This window comes from Prionailurus viverrinus, chromosome D1 (genome assembly GCF_022837055.1).
Source record: "Prionailurus viverrinus isolate Anna chromosome D1, UM_Priviv_1.0, whole genome shotgun sequence".
Lineage (NCBI taxonomy): Eukaryota > Metazoa > Chordata > Mammalia > Carnivora > Felidae > Prionailurus > Prionailurus viverrinus.
Genome location: NC_062570.1, coordinates 647,681 through 668,663, shown reverse-complemented (window position 1 = coordinate 668,663; position 20,983 = coordinate 647,681). Strand labels below are relative to the sequence as shown.

At 40.0% G+C, this 20,983-nt stretch overlaps 1 long non-coding RNA gene across 1 annotated transcript in view; it reads left to right on the top strand.

Annotated features, from left to right (window-relative positions):
• Positions 1-1,453: 1,453 nt before the first annotated feature.
• LOC125147015 (uncharacterized) overlaps positions 1,454-20,983 on the top strand; it is a 31,147-nt gene continuing 11,617 nt past the window's right edge. The window contains exons 1-2 of the long non-coding RNA XR_007144960.1: positions 1,454-1,671; positions 3,040-3,120. This is a non-coding gene — a long non-coding RNA (uncharacterized LOC125147015). The remainder of the gene's footprint in view (positions 1,672-3,039; positions 3,121-20,983) is intronic.

Below are 20,983 nucleotides of genomic sequence, written 5' to 3'. Positions count from 1 at the left end.
ATTATTGTCTCTGAATAGCAATCTGTAATAGTTACATAAAACTCTAGGATTGATTTGGTAATTATCTACTGCGGCTTGGCAGACCTGGGGTAAAGGGAAGGGAAACTAGCATTTATTGACCAAAAAAGCTTCCCAGTAAGGTTCTCACCACATTCAGCTCTTAAAGCAGTATTAGGTCAATGTTTACTTGTGATGCAGGAAGTTGCCTAAGAGATTGCACTGAAGTTGTGAGACCGTCTACAGTAAGATGGGCACTGTTATTCCTCCTGAGAGATGAGTGCTAAGATGATCATTTTTATTCCAGCAATTTCAATATGTGACCCTTTCTACGAAATAATTAATAATTTATGAATACATAGACTTAAAAATATTCCTGGAGGATAACACAGCTGTTACCTTTGGGGGTTGTCATGAGGGAAAGAGTGAGAGAGGGTGAGGTCATATGTCCAGGGTAACGTCTGGCATACAGTAGGGCTCCAAGAATTCTTTCCTTTTCTTTGCTCTGGGGGCAGAGACCCCTCCTTCCTTTGCCCTGGGGGCACGTACCACTCCTTCTCTGACTTCACTTTTGTACAAGTTTTCTATGAACACTTGTTCATTTATTGTTATTGATAATATGTTTTAACAAGTTTTTCATTGCAAGTGTTCATTAGGAATTGGAAGAACTTGAAGTCATGCAGGGCCTGATGTAAAATGATTGCCAAGTGTAGTCTGACAACCGAGATGGTTTAGATATTTGCAGAACTATTTAGCATCTGAAGACTTGGCCAAAAACTAACGCCATAAGCTCATGGTATTTATGCAGTTGTATTAGTCATTGTGAGAATAAAGTGCCTTCTCCACTCCCCCATCTTTAATACAGTCTCACGATCTTCTCTTCATATTTTCTACTGAGAAACTCAGCTAATCCACATACACTAAAGACACGCAAACAGAAACACGTAACCAAATATATTTATGAATTGCATACATAAACTGGATATATACAAATTAAGTATACACTAATATATACACTAATTAAATAGTATTATATGTATAAACTCTAATATACCCTAAATAAACCAAATATATAACATCATAGTAAGCTACCTAAAGCAATCTCTACACTCATATCCATACCTGTATCAATAGCTCCATTATAACCGTGTTGACCAGGTGCTAGAATTCATGCTAGGTTTGTAAGAAGAATAAAATACAGTTTCTGCCATCATCAACATAATATTTTACGTGGTGAAGCAGATAAAGAAATACGTATTATAGGGTTTACATTGACAAAACAGAACTCTAACGCAGAGAAATAATAGTGGCCGGAAGAGCCCGTCTGTGTGTGGGGTGTGTGGATGAGGTCTTGTGCACAGGTGACAGTGCACCTGTATGATCAAGAGGAACTAGGAGGTGGCACGGCCGAGTGTGACTGCGGGCAGAGCCAAGCAGTTTGGGTTGGGCGGTTGTAACAGTAGAAGCTGAGTGTGAAGACGAACGGAGGAGCCGTCTACACTAGGCTGAGAGTGAAGATGAAGGGAGGAGAGGTCTACACTAAGCTGAGGGACTTTGGAACTTTATTCCAGAAGCAAATGAGCTGTAGGGAATATGAATGAGAGATGATCACTTTTCTTTTGGAAATCTCAATTGGAAACTGGAAGAGACAGAAGCAAGCTGACTTCATTACAGGTAAGACGATTATGCACAGAAGTCCACACCAGTGTTTCTCAAACTATACTGTGTGCACAGCTGGCCTGGGGGTGTGGGCACAATATGGATCCTGATGAGTCTGTCTGGGAGGCTGGAGCCTTTCCCAGCTGTCCAGGCTTCGGGTCTGCAGACCCCCCTTGCAGTAGTGAGGCCCAGGAGAGACACTAATCCCCGCAGGAAGGGTCTGAGCAGACAGCACATGGGGACAGGGGATAGCTGGGGAGGAGGGGAGAGGGCTGGGGCCCATAGCCTCTGGGGCAGCCGGGCGGGGGGTTACTGGCAGGCTCTGGGGAACATGGGACAGCTGAGGGAGGGCTGGGGGCCAGCAGCCTCTGGAGGAAGCCAGGGGGGCAGGTGGGTGGGCTGAGGGCCAGCAGGCTCTGGGCGGCAGGCTGCACAGGCAAAGGCAGCAGGGCATCTTTGAGGAAGAATTAATTTGGAAACAATTATCAAAATTCCACGGTGGGAGCAGTTTCACATAACCACTGACTCACAGTGATTTCGCCTGTCCTAAGATAGCATGGTGAAGATTAATAAATTCATTTCCCGAAACACATGAGTGTTCTGTGGGGTAGGGTACTGTCCCCAGTGACAGACTGTTACTAATCTTGTCCCACAGGCCTTGTGTTCTCAACGTTAGGCTTTGATCTGCTTTTTGTTGATAGCGATTTTCTCATCCTTTGAACAAAGTCTTCCCATGACCCTGTGCGCTCAGATGGCTCTCCACCAGCCGTCTCTCCTCCTCTCCACCCATCAAAATAAACTAAGATTTTAGCATCTCCTTCCAATTCCTCAGTCCCCTGTTGACATGGAGACATCCTGAACCGGCCAGCCCTCCCCCTACTGAGGGCGACCCCTCACGGGTGCTTCCCCCCTTCAGGGATTTGCCTTGTCCCCTTCCTTTATGTCAAATATCTCCCCACATAGAGACTCTTGCTGTCTCCACTTGAGCTCAAATGTCTTTATAGCGATGTCCTGCTCCCTCCCTCCCCGAGGCTGTCTTGCTGTCCTGACACGCCCTCCCTCCCTGCCTCCACTAGACCCTGGTGCTGACTTCCACCCCTCCCCAAAATGGCTTCCCTGAAAGGACTCTTGCCTTGTCACCGTCACCGATGATCTGTGAGATGGACACCTGGCATCCTGTTTTCCTCGAGCCTCATTCTCTCATCCTCAGGCCTCCTCTCCCCTGAGAGCCTCCTTCCCTTGGCTTCTGTGAGACCACTTTCTCCTGTTGCTCTTCTGACTCTGTGGAAGTCCCTCCTCAGACCCCTTCATTTCCCATTTAGTCTCTAAAATTTGCTTTTTCTATGCATAAAATGTATAATATGAGGATTACATTTATTCCAGGGTCCCCAGTAGTGATTGTGTGGGACGTACACAGCAGAGCATTTTGACACAGTTTGGATTCAGCGACTAGTTGTGGTAAAGGTAATGTGAGTGGTGGGGATTCAGACTCTGGACTCAGACTTCCTATGTTCAAATCCTGTCTGTGTACTTTCCAGCTTTGTGACTTTGGGAAAATTCCATAAGCTCTCTGTTCATTTCCTCATTTGTAAGATGGAGACCACAGTAGTACCTCCTTCATAAAACTGTTAGGGTTCAATGATGTATGTGCTTGAGGAACTTAGTACAGTGCTCGGAAGTAATAAGTTCCAATTATTATTGTCTGTTAATAACAAATCTTATTATTCAATTTTGTCATAAAATGACCCTACACCAACTTTAACTTTCTACTTGTCATCTGATGACCCCAAGCCTTCCCAACCTTTTGTTTTTAATTTTAATTTTTTTCTTTGAGTAGCTTCAATTAATCTTTTAAAAAGGATTTAAGTACTGTGAGCCCATTTTTTACTGGTAGTCTGTACGTCACTTGCTCAGGACCCCTTGTGCCCAGTGAAGCATTTCTGCATTTTCACATTTTGAAACCACCCAATGTGACCGTGAGTGCAGGTGGTGACAGCCCCGGGGCTGGAAACCAGAAGCCCGAGATTCACTCATGTCCTGACTCCTCCACCTGCTCATCATGTGGCTTTGCTCAAAACCTAGCTCTCTGAACTTTATTTTCTACAATTGAAAAAGGAAAATATCTGCTTAAAGTTTAATATGCATATAAAAACATCTAAAAGTATGAATGGCAAAAATTTGTAGAGTACACATTTAGGAAGCACTCTGCAGATGTGAAATGTAGTCAAACTGCTTTATTTACAATCTTCCTCAGTGTTTCAATGATGTAAATTGTGGTTATTGTCATAAAATGAGCTTATGTGCTGTCAGGCTTCAGGTCCTCCCTCCATCTGCACTCCCGGTTTCAAGTCTGTGATTGCTCAACTGTATTCCAATGGTTTTGGGGTCTTTCATGTCAAGTTTCAAAACTTTTCAGATAAAATGATTTTACCTCCTATCTTAATGGCACATTGAAAGGAATATCAAAACAAACAGTAACTGTCCTTGGAGACATATGTAACAACAACAAAACAGCCAGGAGCTGCAAGTGTCACCTCTTTAAGCAAAAACAAAACTACGTCCCTTCTCGGTTCTTGCAGAATACTTTAAAGTTGGAAGAAAAATTGACATGAAAAATAAGACAGGCTAGTTGTTGATGCAAGAACATTTTTGATGAGCACACTGGCTGTAAGAGGACAATAGTGGCTGATGAGTTCCCACCTGGTGTCTAAGCCGACTGTAATTGCGTTGGCTCTAAGGATGTGCTTATGGTTGGCTCAAATTTGGATTGTACATGACTGCCACTTTTTTGTGTTATGCATAATCAAGTGAATGAACAAGGAAGAATATGAAATCCACTTAACACATGCAGTTTAACCAGGAGGAAGATGATTCTGCCAGCACTAAGATTTATCTCTAACGGGTTTTCAATCAGCTAAAGTGGGAAGCTAATAATTTTGTATCAATTTACACTCCTCTTCCATGAGAAATGAGTTTGGGGTGGCTGGAGACCCTCTAACTTAGCATCCACAACTTGTCTGTGCAGAAACTTATGCATATGTATTTCATGTTCAATTTTTTTGATGCAGGAAGAATGTCATGAACTTTAAATGGGTCACGGTTTTCTTCTGCTTTTTTCCCCCTTAGCTTGTAATTTACTAAAATAATAGGATGTTTTGCAAAGATCATGAAATAGAATTTTTTTTGGTTTTAGTCACATATTTCTAATGTCCTTTTTTTGCAGAAAATCTTAAGTGTTCTTTCCCCAGCTGGAAGTGATATCTCTCATATACTTTTATTTTTGGCATGTTTCACTTCCTGTTTTAGCTCATAGATACCTAAATGTGTTTTATTTTTCCTATTAGAATGTAAAACAGCCTTGAGAAAAGGTGCTTTATAGATTGCATTTCCAGTATCTTGAATGGGTACTTAAGAAAATAGAATATATAAGTAAATCAATAAATATCTACTTTGAGTAACAACAACAATAAAATCCATAGTCCCTAAAAGTAGACAGAGATCCAGTGGAAAACATTCCTGAGTTGAGTAAAACACCCAACTCTGCTGTCTTCTGTCTACCGAGGAGGCTATGAGGTGGTGACTTTAGGTAACTGTTCATTCTAAGTGTTTTCATCTGTAAAATGAGAATACGTCCATCTCACAGAACTGATGAGAGGTTCTAAGTTATGAAATATACGTAAAGGTGTTTTGTGAATTCCAAAGCGCTAAATGTAAGAAACCAAACCATATTTTCAGGGGAATCTGGGGTTTTTAAAAGCTAATTCTCACATTTAACTTAGTTTGCAGTCCTCAGGAGAAATTAATGAGCTGTACGTACGTTAAGTGTATGGAAGAATGTCTGCCTCATAGTATGTGCTCAGGACACATTTGCTGAACTGAATTACTGTTAACCTCAATTACCCGAAGGGGTTCCCTTAGAGAGCGGAGGGAGTGGTGTGCCGACCTGGCACACAGGAATAGGAAACTAACAGTGAGCCCTGTGACTTGGTGATCGCTATTGGATTTGTACTCAGATTACGAGTCTACAGAGCTTTGGGTCCACGGCCGAAGAGAGCTGTTGTTTCAAAGAGCTGTTGAGGGTTTTACCTGGAGGAATCGGCAGGGACTCTTTCCTGAATTGCTCAACAGAAGTAGCACTTAGAAATTCCCTCTGAGAGACCAGCTGCCAGAAATCTAAGAGCTGTCCAGAGGCAAGAAATACCTAAAATTTAGAGCAGTAAAGTGGTAAAGTGGATGTTGAAGCAGATGTCATTAGTGGTTTCTGCCAAAGGGAGGGGTAGCAGTTGCTAAGATCTATTCCTTTATTTTCTTATTCAAAACAGTTGATTGAATGCCTACTTCGTGACAGCCACTATTTAGACAGAGGGATTCAGGTGAAGGTGTGGAGGATGAAAATCCCTATCACAGATAATAAAACTTCTTAGAAGTGGCTGGGGGAAGGTACTCTCCCCAGAGCTGGTGTCAGTGGACAACTCACTGGTGGTAGCAGGTACACCCCAGGACCCGTGAGCAGCTGCTCTACAGAAACGCCTAGGGACTGAAACCAGAAGTCTCCCCACCATCCTGATGTGAAACATCCTAACGGAGGGGGGCTGGGGAATGATGATCATGGAGCTCTAAAAATAAACGTTTATTTTCCTAAAAGGGAAGTTATGGCTTGATCCCGTCAATTTACATTGATTAATGTCCCACATCTGGGTGCAGTTCTCTCTTACATTACGGATCACTTTCAAGCTTATACTGCAGCTAACTTTTCTTAAAGAGAAGGCAGACTAGAACTAAGCGTTGTTGCTGGAAAACCTGTAAATAAAGATACTCATGCTTTAAGAAGATGTCTAAAATAGTCTCTAAAAAGTTGGGTGACTCATTAGCAACATTCTCTTCCCATGGCCTCCTGCCATATCATGTTGACCTGCAGTGGCCTCCCTTGTACTTTTAGACATCAGCATTTAGTATTTATTGTGGTACCTTGAAATGATGCCAAAAGATCGAAGAGTGCATGAAAATATTTATAGGATGGAAATGTATGCTATAGACTCTAGAGTATCACTCTAAGAACTTGAATATGTTTGGGAAAAACGAGAGAATTGAAGTTAATTAAAAAAAATAAGAGTTTTCCTTTAAAAATTCGTCATTCAGAATGGTTTACTTCCATTTTATGGACTTACTGGTTATAGCTTCAGATGAAAAGCACGGACTCTGAGGTCAGCCTGCTTGGGTTTCAACGTCTTTTTTGGTATTTACCTTATAGTTTGATCTGTTGTGAGAATCAAGTAAAATAATGCATGTAAAGCATTTAGTACAGTGTCGTGCCTACATCCTAATAATCATATATAAATGCATATTTTTGTGATGTTATCATTCCTAGTCATTTACATCTAAGCATACATTTGTTAATTCCCTACCAGATACTTCGGGGAACGGATCATTCAGGGTTGTACTATCCTGCCCAGGAAACAATATTCTGCCAGTGATTGGCTGGTGGGGGGTGGTGGTGTTTAAAGGTTTGACCTCTTGGTCTCATTTTAGGACAGTTCTGAAAAGCCCTTCTAGGTTCAGAACAACCTGTCAGATTAGCTAAAGTCTCGTCTGTGACATGATTGACAATGGACCACCAGAAACCTAACCAAGTAAGATAACCTTAGGCAGCTGCTGTGCTGAACGTGGTATCTTTGCTAGAGTAGATTCACTGCTCTGCCTACATGGTGTGTGAGCCATTGATACAGTAAATGCATTCTGTTGCTTACTCATCAAGAAGGAAGATTAGAAACAGATGATATCACAAGAGAGGGTTAGCAGTATACAATATCTTACCCAAGGCTACATTAATTCTACTATTAGTCATAATTTAGTCCAAAGAGACATGGATTATCTGGACATTCTGCAGAAGACCACTGCTTCCCTATATTAATAATGTTACGTTAATGGGATCAGATGAACAAGAATTGGCAAGTATTCTGAAAGCTTTGGAAAAATATTTCTGCTCCAGAAGGCAGGAAAAACCACACATGTTTTTCTAGAGAAATTCAGGGACATGACACATTAGTAGAGTTTTTAGGGATCTAGTGGTCCAGGTTTACCTTCATGTGCCTTCCAGAATATGGGACAGTTATGTCACCTTGTACTTCCTACTCCCACAAAGTTTGGTAGGGTTCTTTGGATTTTGTAGTCAACACATTCTCCACTAGGTGTTACTTTAATGCTCAATGTATTTAGTGAAATGAAAGGATTCTCTCCCTGAGTGGGACTCAGGTCAAGGTCAAGAAAGGACACTGCAGTTGGTCTAGTTTGCAGTACGAGCAGTTCTGCTACTTGGGCTACATGACACAGCAGAACCCACACTTCCAGAGGTATCTGGTAAAGAAAGATGGTGTTTGGAGTTTCTGGAAGACCAAATAGAGAAACACATGCAGACCTATACAGTTGTGGAGTCAGGACAAGCCTTATATAGCTCACAACTACCACACACCATTCAAACAGCTCCCGGCTCCTGGGCTCTAGAACAAATTGAGCATCGCACCCTGGGGCCTAAGTGGCCATGAGTCCAGCAGTGCCCATCATGATTTGGATGCTGCCAGATACACCAAGTCATAAGATCAGGGGAATGAGAAGCCTTCTGTGGTATGATGGCAGTGGTACATCTTAGGGCCTGTGCACAAGACACAGGTAGGCTTACATGAACACCGATCATGTCCGATAGGCCCGGACACTGATCACGTACCACTACTGATGCTTTTTTTCAGCCCAAATTTATATATGGAGGGTGGGGGGAGGGTTCCCTGTGACAAGATGATGAAGGAAAAGAGGTGGAACCAGTGTCACTGAATGCCTGTGTGATTCTCACAAAAATTTATGTGATTAAAAACTACAAACTCAGAATAAAGGATAAGTGGCAACATATTTTATTTTTATATTTACTAAAAGTAATTGCAGTATAGAGCCTCATGTACTCAGATGCATCAAAGCTCTTGAATAGATAATAATGGTGATTTTCCGTAAAGTGGATGAATAGGACCTTAAAAAAAATGGTTGCTGATTGCCTGACTTGTGCCATATAAAATATATTTCCTGTTGCTAGGTGTCAGATGAGATAGACTATATGGCCAGCGATGTGTGCTATTTTAGGTGTTTGCCAATTATTTAAAAGCAGACTAGTAATGCAACTGAATTGGGATAGATGAAGGCAACACAAATCTGGATGTGGAAAAAAGGGACAAAGAGAATTATGATGTTTTAAATTCAGTTAATATAAACTCACAAGAAGGCTACATGTGGTAGGGGCTACAAAAAGATTACACAATGATTCCTGTCTCAACGATATGATAATCATTGTGTGCTTGACATCCTTATCTTAAAGTCTAGAAGTTATTTATAGCAGAGCACTTATCATGTAAATGGTTCCCTCTCACCTCTCCATCTACAAATGCCAACTGTCCCTGCCGGTTGGGTCATTCACCTTATTTTCCAGAGTCTGTCCTTTTAGCTCTGGGAACTCCTATTTGTTCACTTTCTTCTGTTGGCTTCTCCTATTTGCTACAATAAATGCAAATAGATATTTAAGAATTGGCTCCCAAGCCAAGGACACAGTGCTCCCATCAGGTCTCAAACATGGCAAGACTTAACTTCCTGAGGAGCCTCCTGTAATCCTTATACTCCAGGATGTCAATTCATTTCTACTTTTTCCTTGGTACTGCCATTATTTTTTTCATGTTTCATGATGTTTTATTTAGAGAAGTAAGTGTGAAGAGTCAAAAGGCATCTGGTTCTCAAGCTTCTGGCAAAGGCTTGAGGCTGAAATGTAAATTCTGTACTTTGCTTGTGGGTCAGCCAACTCAGACTCTCCAGGCCCTCACGGGTTGGTCATTCTAAAGGCCACATGCCATCTTGTGAGACTATTTTCTGTCCAGCATGACTTTCTTCCCCCCTTTCTTGCTCCCATCTGAATCCCAAGGTCAGGGAGTGTGGCCTGGATCAGGGATGACCTTCCTATGATAGGTCTGGTAATGGTTTCCCTACTCTTTCAGATAAAAATAATAATTGGTGATTGTAACCTTTGTAAAGATAATGTTTCTGTTAGAGGGTCAGCCCCAAATCTTTTATTGCTAAGTGTTTTCACTCATGGTGTTCTTACCAGGAGCAGCTAATGGCCTGTCACCGACTGTCACTGTGGTCCCTTTCTAAATCCCTTAGTCTCCAGGAGCCATCACGAGTTATCTTCAGAAAATTGTAGGGATAAAAACCTTCCATGTGTAAAAATACTCACGGGAGGTGACACAGAAATGCAAACCACAATGGCAGTAATTCTAGGTTTTCAGCGTGCCCACAGCCAGACACAGCTTCAGAGTTACTCAAAACATTGATGAGAATGTATTTTAATACTCCAGGCTAACTACTGTAGGTAGATCTGGTCACCAAATAGCCAAGCAAAAGATGTAATAATTCTGCAAAACCTGCGTGTTTTTTGCATTCCTGTCTCTGCCCTATCCTCACCCCCTCCTCTTTTCCTTGTCACTTGTACTGAGGAGAATGTCAAGGCAGAGAAATTAAGCTCAGGTTATGAGGAAGCAGGGGCAAACAGAATTTGGCCTTCTGTGGTGGCATCCTGCTCCCGAATCAAAGACCCTGCTGTCCACTTAGTCCTTTGGAACTCCTGTGGAGCCTTCACCAGGCTCACCCAACCATCACCAAAACTTAGAGGTCCATCTCCTACTGAACACTGGCCCCTTCCCTCCCTTGCTTCTCTCACTATTCTTTCAGTCTTTGCTGTCAACATCATTCTTTACAAAATGGTGTTTCCTAAATCTAGAATACCGTTCCTTCATCACTTGATTAGGGTTTCCTTCTCCCATGAGAGTAGCCACTCTTGGGGGCAGGGGCTGTGAATGAGTATGTCACTTCTTGCCTGAGTCTGTAAGAATGACTGGGTGCTTCCCAGCAAGTGTTTGCAACAGGTCAGAGGCATAGGTGAGCACTGAGCAGCGTGGGAGGCTTAGGAGGTTACTGCCATTCTTTCGTGGAGGCTGGACCAGTGAGAGGATGGACACGTTTAGAGGACAACAAGGAGCTCTGGGCAGGAGTCTATCTAGTTTGGGGAAATGGCAGAAATAAAGTTGGAGTAGATTCTGTAATCATTTATGCCATGCCAAACACGTTTACTTTTTCCTAATTAAAACTCAGTGTTTGTCCATCATTTTTAACTGTGTTTCTCAACACAGTTGAGTAATATAGAAATTCATTTATAGGGAAATATTTTTCAATGACTTCCACTGTTGATTTAAATAGTATGGTATTTCTTAAATATGTACACACATGAAATTATAATCCCTTCCTACTTGAGCTTTCTTAGGACTATCAAACACAAATTTACAAATTAAAACAAAACTACAAGTTTTATAAAAGTTAAATTAATGAGAGGAATTTAAAGCAGTAGGTGGTCATTGTAAAAGTAAATTGCTACTTTAAGCTTAATAGTAGAAAGATGTACTTGCTGGAATCTCTCTATGTATATATGTATTTATTCATTTTTTGAGCCTCAACGGACCATTCTTTTATCGTCACCATTGCCGGTGACATTAATATCCTTTTTAGCAAGGCTCTGGCTCCTGATACATTATTCTGTTGGGCCAATCAATGGAATATTATATACATATAAAAACCATTATATATTATATACATATAAAAACCAAGTATAACCAAAATTAAAAAAAATTAATAACCATTTACAGAACATCTTTTCTGCATATTTAACCATCAGTTATTTAGAACAAGTCAGGATCTTCCCAAGCAGCTGCTTTAAGAGATTATGCCACTCAGTGCTATAGAGCAGATATATTTGTGTTCAGAAATCTCTACTACCACAAGCCACGTGGCAGACTGAGTCCAAGACTTTCAACTGTATCACAGTAAAACCCTTGTCCATACCCTGTAACATGACTAGTACCTATTTGTGAATAACATACTGAGTGTGCCAAGGTTTTTCCCTCATTAGATCCTAATAATTATATAAATTACTATGGGGCACCTGGGTGGCTCAGTTGGTTATGTGTCTGACTTCTGATTTCGGCTCAGGTCATGATCTCACGGTTTGTGAATTCGAGCCCCACATCAGGCTCCTCACTGACCGTGTGGAGCCTACTTGGGATTCTCTCTCCCTCTCTCTCTCTGCCCCACCCCCACTTGCATGTACACACTCTCTCTCTCAAAATAAGTAAACAAACAAAAAAATTAAATATATTACTATGACATACCATGACTATTTCCTGTTAAAATATCAACTTATTAAGGAGTTTAGTTAAAATGATTTTCAATACAAAGTATCTTAATGCAACAAGATCACTTTAGAAAGTAATAAAAAGTATAAATGTACAATGGCTTAAGTGGAAAAATTAGATTAGTTTGTCAGTCTCTGTTTCTCCAGGTATATTTTAAGCATTTTGAGATGAGGGATAGTGATTTTCACCAATTTCCAATTCAAGCACTCAGCAAATACTTAGTGAAAGCCAATTATTCATCAAATTTATAATATAGAAATATCACCCTAAAACAAAATAGACACTTGGAAGAGGGTGCAGTAGGAGGGCCCTAAGTTCACCTCGTCCTATGGATATGACCAGATGACACGCACATCAGGGTGAATAACCTGGACAATATTCAAAGACCTGGCAGAGCAAATTCTACAACTAAAGGTAGAGAATGTTTGGTTTTGAAAGTGAGGGGGATGAATTTTGTGAGTTCTTACACCAGCAGGACTTAACATCTGGAACTTAAAAAACTCAGTAGGTTTGGCTCTGGGAGAACCCAGAGGGTCTTAGGAAGCTGATCCCCTGTCCTTAGAGACAGCACAAAAAACAGTCTCTGGAGATACAGCATAGAAGCATCAGTTTGAAAAATGCCTGAGGCAGATGAGAGGGAGAGTGATTTATTCACTTCAGAGCATGTCTAGGAGAGACCCTCTGGGAGCAAAGGAGCTGGCAGGTGCCATTTCCCCCCCACCTCCCATCATAAACATGCAGCTACCTGCAGGAACCAGCAGCGCCAATGCTCACTACCTAACTTGATAACACCAAGCTCCAACCTCTGTGCTTCGGTGCATCTTCCCTTTCAGTCAGGCTTGTCTCGGTCCCAGGGCTGCAGGTCCTATCCTCCAGAAGACCTGCATAAACCTGGCCAAAGCACATCTCCTGACTGGTGCCTTTCACAGGGCCTTGGTTCTGGCAGTAGCCGTGGTGGCAGGTCTCATTGCACAAGCAGACCAGAACACACCTTGTTAAAACACATTGCACCCAGCTGGGGACCAAACACTGCCCACAAAAGGCAAAGAAAGCCTCTAAAGACAGCTAGCCTGAAGGAAAAAAGAGGCCAGGACCCAACCACAGAACACACGCAACACATATAGGAGACACTACCTGAAGCTCCCGGTTCTGGGGAACAGGGGACACTGCACTGCAGGGCACTACAGGCCTTCTTTTCCTGAGACCATTACTTTCAAGAGCAGGAAATGTAGCTGACCTTAACACACAGAAACAGACACAGAAAGTTACACAAAATGGAGACAGAGGACTATGTCCCAAATGAAAGAACAGGACAAAACCATAGCAAGAGACCTAAGCACAACAGATATAAGTAACGTGCCTGATAGAATTTAAAATAATGATCATAAATATACTCACTGGACTGGAGAAAAAAGGGGAGGACATCAGTGAGACCCTTAACAGAGAGTTAAAAAAGAACCAATCAGAGATGAAGAACACAACACATGAAATTAAAAACACTTGATGGAATAAATAGCAGGCTAGAAGAAGCAGAGGAAATGTACTAATGACCTAGGAGACAGTAATGGCAAGTATTCAAGCTCAGCAGGTGAGAAAGAAAAAAATATGCAAACTGAGAACAGTTTCAGGGAACTCAGTGACTCCATCAAGCACAATAACACCCACATTACAGGGATCCCAGGAAAAGAAGAGAGAGAAAAGGGGACAGAAAATGTATTTGAAGAAATAATAGCTGGAAACTTCTGTAATCTAGGGAAGGAAACAGACATCCAGATCCAGGAGGCACAGAGATATCCCCAACCAAATCAACCCAAGGAAGTCCACAGCAAGACACACAGTAATTAAAATGGCAAAAAGTAGTGATAAAGAAAAGAATTTAACAGCAGCAAGAGACAAGAAGACAGATACATATAAGGGAAACCCCACCATGCTATCAGTGGATTTTTCAGTAGAAACTTCATAGGCCAGAAGGGAGTGGCAGGATATATTCAAAGTGCTGAAAGGGAAAAACCTACAGCCAAGAGTACTCTGTCCAGCAAGGCTATCATTCAGAATAGAAGGAGAGATAAAGAGTTTCCCAGACAAACAAATACTAAAGGAGTTTATGACCACTAACTAGTCCTACAAGAAATATGAAAGGGGATTCTTTGAGCGGAAAAGAAAGACCATAAGTGAGAGTATGAAAAGTAGAAACGCAAAAGTATAAAAATAAGTATTCCTGAAAAAAATCAAAGGATCCATAAAATAAAAGGATGTAAAATATGACACCACATACCTAAATTGTGGGGTGGGGGTGGGGAATAATAAGTGGGTTAAACTTAAGTGACCATCAAATACAGATTGCTATATGTAGAAGAAGTTATATACAAATCTAATGGTAACCACAAACCAAAAACCAGTAATAGATATGCAAAGAATAAAGAAAAAGGAATCCAAGTATACCACTAAAGGAAGCCAACAAACCATGAAAGAGAGCAAAACAAGGCAGGGTCAGAGAAAAACTACAAAACAACCATGAATATATAACAAAATGGCAATAAATATAGCTGTTAACAACTACTTTGAATGTAAATGGGCTAAACACTCAAAAGACACAGGGTGACAGAGTGGATAAAAAAAAATAACACCCATCTATACGCTGCCTGCAAGAGATTCACTTCAGACCTAAAGACACCTGCAGATTGAAAGTGAGGGGATGGAAAAAACATCTACCATGCAAATGGAAACGACAAAAAAGCCAGGGTAGCAACACTTATATTGGGCAAGCTAGATATTAAAACAAAGACTGTAACAAGAGACAAAGAAGGACATTATATTTTAACGAAGGGGACAATCCAACAAGAAGATCTAATATATGTAAATATTTATGCACCTAACAGAAGCACCCAAATACATAGTCAATAACAAACATAAATGAAATACTTGATAGTTATGCCACTACAGTAGAGGATTTAGCACCCCATTTACATCAATGGACAGATCATCTGAACAGAAAATCAACAAAGAAACAACGGATTCGAAAGACACTCTGGACCAGATGGATTTAACAGATATATTCAGAACATTTCATCATAAGACAGCAGAATACACATTCTTTTCAAGTGCATGTGGAACATTCTCCAGAAAGATCACATACTAGGCCTCAAAACAAATCTCAACAAATTGAAAAAGATCAAAGTTATACCATACATCTTTTCTGACCATGATGATGTGAAACTAGAAATCAACCACAAGAAAAATCTGGAAAGAGCACAAATACATGGAGGTTATAAATAGCATGCTATTGAACAATGAATGGTTCAACCAGGAAATCAAAGAAGAAATAGAAGCTTACAGGGAGACAAATGAAAATTAAAATACAATAATCTAAAACCTTTGGGATGCAGAAGTAGTTCTAAGAGGGAAGCATATAGGAATACAGACCTAGCTGAAAAACCAAGAAAAGTCTCAAATAAACAACATAACCTTACACCTAAAGAAGCTAGAAAAAAGAACAAACAAAATGTAAAACCAGCAGAAGGAGGGAAATATTAAAAAATTAGAGCAGAAATAAATGGAACAGAAACTTAAAAAAAAATACAACATTATCAATGAGAGCAGGAAACTCTTCTTTGAAAAGACTGACAAAATGAAGATGTATTCACTTTTGGTTCTTTCAGGTGCTCAAAGGATGTTACGCTGGAGATATCCTGCTCTGATCCCTATGACCCATGTGGAGATCCATGTAGGAGTAGGAGAGACACCTGGCTTGACTTTGCTTAACAAATTTGAGCTCTTTGGAAGTGTAAATTTCCCTAAATGTACATATATCTTTTACTTTCCTTTCACACATTAAGTTTTTGGGCACACTTTTTGGAAAGGAGACAACTTATGTAGACTTAGAATTTGTTGCTGCAAATTTGACAGAAAACAGAGGAAAAGTGCATTTATCAGAGGAGTACACATATAATAGGAAGAGAAAAACATTAAGAAATGGAACTTGGGGAATTCCCCTTTATTCTTTAAACTTAAAAAAAATCATATTTTTTTTTCAGTGAAGGAAATTTGGAAAATAGCAAAAAGTAGGAAAAATTACCTATATATCTACAACTTCAAACGCAACCATTTTAACGTGGCTTTATATAGGGGCACCTGGGTGGCTCAGTAGGTTAAGTGTCTCACTTTAGCTCAGGTAATGATCTCACAGTTCCTGGGTTTGAGCCCCATGTCGGTCTCTATGCTGACAGCTCAGAGCCTGGAGCCTGATTCAGATTCTGTGTGTGTGTCTCTCTCTGTGCCCTTCCCCCTCCCCCACTCATGCTCTGTCTCTTTCTCTCTCAAAAATAAATAACATTAAAAAATTTTTAAGTAGCTTCTAGCATTTTCTTCTAGCACTTTCCCCCTACATTGAAAGATTTTTTTGATATTTAACTCCATATGGAGTGTGGGCAATAATATGTAAGGAACAGATGGAGGAAGGGGAGCCTTTGAAGACAACAGGGAGGTTAAGAGAGCAGAAGCAGGTAAAGAACTGGTAGAGAGTGTCACTGGAGAAGCTAAGGAAAAAATTTCAGCTGGTCAATACTGCCAGGACTGCTACTGAAAATGCTTTTATTGGATAAGTAGGAAGACTTCAGTGATCTTAGGTAGAGCAATTTTATGTAAAAGATGACTGTAAGGCTCCATTTAGAGTCACTTAAATCTGCAGCCTATCTTCATTAAAATAAATATACCTTCAGCACATACTGTTTTGTTCAGTCATAAAATGCACGAACATCCAAAGAGACTAACGGCCTACTGAAGAACCATAAACAAAAACTACACAGAAGATGAATACATTACAAATCTTTGCCAGAAAAAAACCCAAAAACACCGCAAATAATACATAATACTAGTTAACCATTTCATGCCTACCATTGCCTCAATTTTTCTGGATATTATTTTAAGTTTCTGTATATGTTCTCAAGGGAGAACACCATTTTGTGGACATAGTGGTTCTGAAGGAGAGCTCCGCAGATCCTTTGTTCATCATGTAAATCACACGAAACCAGGAATAATGTTTTTCATGGCAAATCAAACTGTCAGATTAAAAAAAAAAAACACTAATGTATAATTTTAAAGTGCATTAACACATAGGAATTTTGTTACAAGGCACAGACTGATGAGTTTTTCGATTCCACTCTTCAAAGTGTGGAAAACTTTATTAATTTGATTAACATGTTCTCATCTCTTTGGGTTAAAAAAAACCCTTGATAACAAGCTAAGAACCTCAACTACAGGATTTCATTACCTCTTTGACTCTTGCTTTGAAGATATACTAATTGCTTCTTGTCATTTTCTTGTTTAAAAAAGACCAAGAACACTTTTATAAGTGAGCGCATTTTACTCATTTTTTCATAATCCATATTTTATTATCATATGCACTGTGCAGATTTATTCCCCTGGCCATACTAGGGAGTATTCCGACCTCCATATCACTATGACCCCAACATCTCTCTCAGATGGAAAAAAGACAATTGGACAGGTTATTAATTGTGCATGACTCAGAAACAAAACAAAAACCAAAAGATGTTTGTGATGCTTGATACTTTTCCCTAAATAACGTTTTCTTGGTACATACATTTTTCCCACTATTTGTTTTATTATATATTTTGAAAATACTTCAACCATTTGAAGCAAAATTGGAAAACATGTTGTTTTCTCAAATATAGGTATGTGAGTCTAAGGTGCTTGGACTGGCTGGAATGGAGGAAAAGCATAGATATGTAGTATGAACTTGCCTTTTTAAGAAATTGATGACTTTTTTGCCTTGATGACACATTTATAATTTTGTCATTTATGTTATTTTTAGAAACCAACAGGAGCTGGAAAACTATTAAGAATATGGAGACTCATGACTAAGGTGGTGGTCTGTGGGCCTATCAAGGAAGATGATATCGGGGTACTTTGGGAATGCATCCCACTTGTCTAGCTTCACGAAGGGTACAGAAGTAAAAGGTTATGATAGAGTTATAATAGGTTTTTTTTTTCCTTCCCTTCCCTCCCCTCCCCTTCCCTTTCTTTTCCTTTCTTTCTGCGTTCAATGACTCAATCTTTAAAGAGTACTACCTTACTATCATTTGAGAGTTTTAGGTACATACATTATTTTATAAAAAACAAAAATAAATTTTAGAACTAAGTTCTCTAGAAGTTGAGGAAAGAGAGATCAGTGCATATGAGAGTGTTTCTCAAACTTCAGTACGGTGGCTTATCTTCACTTGGATCTAGATTCCAGAGGGATGAGTAGACGCATTGGTGAGAGGGAGGCAGGGCACACAGGCTGAAAACAGACTCTGCTGACTCACTGCTCCTCTCTCACCCATTGCTGCCGACCATGGGCAGCTGGTCGATGTCCTGTCATGTTAAAGTGGGCAGAGTGTTTTTCTGCCATCATCCCAAGCCCTGACTGTGGGTTTTTGTTCCAAGAAAGTGGTGGGATTTTGAGTGTGGAATTGACATAAGCCTATATATAAATGGAATAGTGTTAAAGAGGTGGAAGCCCATGCCATTGAAATTGCTTTTGCTCTTTGGGTATGTGCATTTTCACAAATGATGCTGACATCTATTACAAACATTTCTAAATACATATTTAAATATATTTTGTATAAATAGATATGGTCAAGACATTGTGATGAAAGTTATTATCTGGTGGCTGGTGATAATACTTCTTACCAGTTTTTTACCTCTTTGAAAGTTTCTATAAATTAAGGATGAAATTTTTAAAAACTACCAGGGAAAGTGATGTCAGCAAACAAGATGGAGTGGGTAACTCCAAAAGCCCATCCCTCATGGAAATAAGAAAAAATAAAGCAAAAACTCTCACAAGCAATTCTGTCAGAACTCTGGAAAACAGCCAAAGGTTGACAGAAAGCAAGCAAATGTGGTACAAAAAAGGTGGTGGTGGGGAGTGCAACTTACACATAAGGAAAACTTTGTGGAATTTTGCTTGCTTTTGCCTCACTTCCCTTCCTGGCCTAGTGATGATCTTGAAGATAGCAGCCTGAGTTCCCAGGGTAGACCCCAGTCTCTGGTTCTGGAAGGAGCAGAAAAGAAAACATCCTCAAAGAACTGTGTTTTGCCTGTTTTGACCCATCTGGAGACTATCTGAAGGGCTGGTGTAGGGTGGTTGCTTCTGTTCCACCTGACTTCGAGCTCTGTCACAGTGAAAGAGTAGCTATGTAGAGGGCATTCCTTGGAAACACTGTAAGGCAAATGAACAAATGTGCTACTTCTGGGGCAGAGACTGAATTTGAGGCAAAACAAACAAACAAACAAACCAACACAAAACACCTGACACTCCAACAGTCTAGAAAGAGAAACTGGGGAGAGAGTTTCTTTGGGAGATTAGGGTATTGCAAAGTGTCTGCATACACCAGGGAATCTAGAAAGCCATGTGCATGCCCAGGGCAGAATGTATGCCCAGAAAGACCAGAGAACACCTGGAGCTTTCACCTCTCACAAAGTGCAGGCTAATGCAGAGCTGTAAATAGTCTGGCTACACACTAAACTTAGACAACTAATCTGCAAACGTTGGGAGAGGCTCTTTTTTCTTTCATTTCCTTTCCTATCTCTTTCAGCCTTTCCCTTTCTTCCTCTCATTTAGGTATTCGAGACAACCTCCACAACACTAGCTGACTACAAGCCAAAAGAACAGAGAGACTTCAGAGACTACACCCAACAAAGAATACAGACTTTACAAAAATAGTTTAGAAAAATAATAAAAGAAACAAACCACTACAACCACAACAAGCAAAAATAAAATAAATTACCTGAGGAGGGGGAAGAATCTGATTTTTAGTTATCATAATATTCAAATATCCAGTTTTTCACAAAAATATGTGGTATGCAGAGAAAAGTAGAAAAGTATAGCCTATTTATGGAGGAAATCAACAGAGACTGTCCTTTAGGAAGCACAGACAGTGGACATATGAAGCAAAGATTTTAAACCAACTGACTTATTAGGTTAAAAGAGTTAAAGGAAACCATGGGCAAAGAGATAGAGGAAACCAGTAAAATGATGTCTCAACAAATAGAGAATATCAATAAAGATACAGAAAATATAAAAAGGACCCCAACAGAAATTCTGGACCTAAAAAGTACAGAAACATAAATGAAGAATTCAATAGTAGGTTTCAATAGCATATTTCAGTAGGTAGAAGAAAGAACCAACAATCTTGAAGACAGATCAACTAAAATTATGCAGGGTGGGGAGAAGAAAGAAGGAATGGAAAAAGATAGGCCTTTTGGATATCATCAAGCATGTAAACATACTCATCATAGGAGTCCCAAGAGACAGGACATAGAGAAAGGGACAGAAAGAATATCTGAAGTATAATGTTCCCTAACTCCCCCAATTTGAACAAAAATCTGCATATCCAAGAAGCTCAACAAACTCCGAGGAGGACAAACACAAGGATAACCATACTGAGACACATTAAAATCAAACTGCTGAAAGTCAAAGGCAGAGAGTCTTGAGAGCAATGCAATAAGAAAGGCATTACATATGAGTGATTCTCAAGATTAACAGCTGATTTCTCAGCACAATCCATGGAATCTGAAGACATGGAATGACATATATAAAGTGCTGAAAGAAAAAAAAAAACCTGCCAACCAAAAATTGTATATCCAGCAAAACTATACTTGAAAAATGAAGGAGAAACTAGGACATTTCTCGATAAACAAAAGCTGAAGTGGTTCATCACTAGTAGACCTGCCCTATCGGAATACTAAAGGGAGTTCTTCAGATGAAAATGAACTTGAAGCCATACAAAGAAATAAGGAACACTGGTAAAATCAAATACATAGGTAAATACAAGAGATAGTGTAACTGTTTTATTGTATTTTTGGTTTGTAACTCTGCTTTCCCCCCGTATGACTTAAAAGACAAATGCATAAGACATAATTATCATCTAGGCTAATGGTTACATGACATACAAAGATTAATTCATGATGACAATGCCATAAAGGGGTGGGATAGAGCTGTATAGGGCCAGAGTTATAGCAGCAGAGGATAACCAGTAAGAAAATAACTAGAAATT